The sequence below is a fragment of the Chaetura pelagica genome, unplaced genomic scaffold (genome assembly GCF_000747805.2).
Source record: "Chaetura pelagica isolate M959 unplaced genomic scaffold, ChaPel_1.0 scaffold39, whole genome shotgun sequence".
NCBI lineage: Eukaryota > Metazoa > Chordata > Aves > Apodiformes > Apodidae > Chaetura > Chaetura pelagica.
In genome coordinates this window covers 1,278,510-1,282,330 of record NW_009954614.1, presented here as the reverse complement: position 1 = coordinate 1,282,330, position 3,821 = coordinate 1,278,510, and positions in this window count along the sequence as shown.

Below are 3,821 nucleotides of genomic sequence, written 5' to 3'. Positions count from 1 at the left end.
CCATTTGGACAGTGAGATGTTGACTGCAACTCTTTAGATGCAGCCATCCAGCCAATTCCTTATCCGCCAAATAGTCCATCCATCAAACCCATCTCTCTCCAATTTAGTGATAAGATGGTTGTGTGGGACTTTATCAAAGGCCTATCAAAGTCAAGTTAGGTGAAATCAGCTGCTCTTTCCTCATCCACCAACACAGTCACTCCAACATAGAAGGCTACAAGATTACTGAAGCAGTGAAATTAAGCTATGGTGCATTTTTCTATTTCCAAGAGTCCTTTTGCATAGCTGTTAGATGTTTGCTGCCTTATATGGCTTCTTTCCTAAGCTCTGTCTGTCATCAATGGAGAACTCTCAGAAAAACTTCTCTCTCACTGCTGTTTATAGTTAGAGTCTAGGGAGACAACCTAAGCTCAGCATAAAAGCTGATTAGATCCTCCATGCTTGTCCCAATTCCTCAAAAAAAACACCAAGCAAACACACCACACACAAAAAACACTAAACCCATCACCAATGCAAACAACACATCAAAAATTCCCACCACTCTAAATACAGAAAATACACCAGCACAGTGGGCCAGACGAACACCCAGGAAGCCAGATATGATCTGCTCTGCCCAACACACTGGATGATGTTATTTTGGATAAATACATAGTAATCAGCAAGTTCACACCTATAAACAGCAGTCATAAGACCTTGTAATCTAAAAAGACAGGGGCAGTAAGAGAACAATACTTCACCATATAAAATACATTATATCACCGTAGATAGTCAGTGGATTGTCTGATCCCCAGCCAAAAAGATCCATTTTGGAAAAACTTCTCTGAACTATCTCACATGAAAAGACTTCTTCCTCTGCCATGTCTCTCTGCTAAGGCAACTGCAAATGGCAGAACAGTCTCTCTTGCTGTCTCTTCAGGTACTGGGAACAAAGCACCAACGCAACTCCACACTTTCAAAGACCAGCTGATGGCATCTCTTTCACCCAAGCACAAAACCCATTGCAATTCTCTGACAAATGAGCTACAAGAATTTGCCAGGAGTGCTTCTATGGATTATTCCTACTACAATAAAATGAGAAGAGTAAACTACAGTGGAAGCCTGTAAGGCAGAAACTAGGCTACATATGGAGTACTCTTTAGAGTTTATAACACTACCACCAGGTGCTGACAGCACAGACCCACTGTGGCACCACTGCTTCCTGCTCACTGGGAAAGGTATGCTACTGGAAGGTAGAGCAATGCATACAGCAGCTAAAGGGGAAAGAAGAAGCCATATAAGCCTTTTCAGCTGTGCAAAGCAGAAGGCTACTTAGTCAAACAGCAGCCCTTGGCAGGCACAGACCTATGGCACCACCCTTCCAAAGACCGCAAACATCTAACAGGCAGAGATAATGCTGAAGATCGTGTTTTAGATTCCTCTGTATGTCAAACAACTCCATCACATATGCTATTTCCTATCCTTACCACTGACTGACAGTTGAAAAGAAAAGGCTGTATCTAAGGAACTACTTTTGATAAGTCTCCAAAATGCAGCTGGGAGCAATAGGGAAAACAAACAAACACACAACAATGAAACACAAGAGTCAACAGGCTGCTTCTTCCTGGATCTCACCTAGAATACCTGTCCATGCTAATCATCTTCATTTGATTTTCTCCAACAAGTCTTGCAGAACCCCATTTTTTCCCTACTCAGACAGAGCAGCCTGTTAAGGTTACCTGGTGACTTCTGACCCAAAAAGTCCAGGAACTCTGGAAGTGGTATTTAGACTGCCATGCAAGACATTGTTCTACCTCAGAAGCAATTTATGTTGTCAGGAGAGGTTCAATATGTTACATTCTAAGGAAAACAGTTGACAGAGCAGTAAAGCCCACAACTTAAAGCTGAAGAGTTGGCACAGTTGAAAGCAGGGCTGCAAGTATGTCCAGAAATGTTGTATACAAGTATATTTGCATTTGCTTTAGTGGGGAGGAAGGACACCTGTTAGAAACTATAATACTAATTCCAACTCAAGAAGAGTTACTAATATTTTTTAAAAGCCCTCAAACTGGAATACACAGAATTAGATCAGTGCATTCTGCAACATCATTAACTTGCACTTATTTCTTATTTGTTTCCCAAAGCAGTTGGAATTGAGCAGAGCAGTCCAAATCCATTCACTGTATACTGCTATTTCCTCTGAGTTGAGACCAACCATTTCCATTGCTCTATGTAGAACGCAGCACACCAGTAGGATTAAACTGAATTTTCTTTGGATTTAACTGGAGAAAACAATCAGCTACAAAAGATAACTTCTAAATCTGCATCCACATTAACTAAAATACACCGAGTATGAAAATTCAAGACAAGACAAAGAAATCCAAACCCCAGCACAAGACCATGTTAAACTCTAAAGCTAATATATTTTTTAATCAGCCTGATTTTAAACAGGTTATAGCACCTAGGTGAGATGAAAATGCTGGAAAGCTAGGAAAAAGTACATTTGTCAAAAGAGTTTTTAAAAGATGCACTTACAGCAATATCCATGTGTTTTACAAATCTATCATGTCCTAAATTAAATATTTAAAAAAAAAAATCCTGGAATGTACCCTCCTCCTCTCTTCCAAAAATAGCTTCCATTATTATGATCTCGTTTTCCTACTGGAGCAGACGGTATTGATTTTTTATTGCTGTGCAATAAAAATTTGTTTTCCAAGTTATCTTTAACCTTAGGCAATACCCAAAAAACACTTAAAATGCTTTTAAATAGAAGAAGTGCTGAATCCAGTATAGTCTTTTACTTTTCAGTGACAATTGTAGCAGAAACAAAAAGCAAAAAATCCCCCACCAACACCTGTTTAGGTTGTTTGTTGCAGGTTATTTTGGATAGTGTTGGTTGTTTGTTGGGGGTTTTTTTTGCATGGTGTTGGTTTTTTGGATGGTTGTTTTGTTTTAGTGGGATGTTTTGGCTGGGCTGTTTGTGTGTGTGTGTGTGTGTGTGTCTTTGGGTTTACCTGCTTAAATTTAGTGGCACCCATCCACTGCAATTTAACCCAACACTCCATCCATGCCAGATGATGACTGATTTGCACAGCCAAGTCTAAAGGGGGCTGGAAGATGAGATTTTAAAAGCCACATGCTTTCATAATCCAGATATTATTAATCTTCTTCCTCACTTCCCCAAAACAATTTCAGGGGAATAATTTCAAATCTCGGTACACAGCAACTAGCTTCCCAGCAAACATTCCACTGGATGAGTGAAGGCATCACACAGGCTTCAGCAGAAACAGCAACAAAGCAAAGCCTGAATACAGAAGTGAGCAGCCACAATGCTGAACAAGCCAACACACACATTAGGCTCTCAGACTCTCTGGTTGGTGTCCTGAAGTGCAGCTCCACTCTCTGCATATCTGTTGTGAGATATTATGGAAGGAGGTGGCTGGGGAGCACAGCTGCTGGAACTGCTGTACAAGGCAGCATATGGCGCTGGCCCACCTTGGTTCAATGCTTGACAACTGATTTGCAGCCATAGAAGCCATTGGAGGCATGGATCTCAGTATTTATAAAGTAATCCTTTTTGTTTGTAATGTAATTATCTAATGGTCCCATCTTCAACATAAATTATCTCCAAACAAGTGGACACATTAAGAACGCCAACAGATGCACACAGAATGGGTGTTAGGGCATGGGAATGTGTGCCTTGTCTCATCTGCACATGCAGGTAAGTGCAGTAGCACAGCTATCACCAGCAATTTTGCTGCCGAAGATATACTTGGACGGATTAACCAACTAGACCAAACTCGTGCAGTAGAACAGGAGAAGTGAGGGATTGATCACAGGCATTC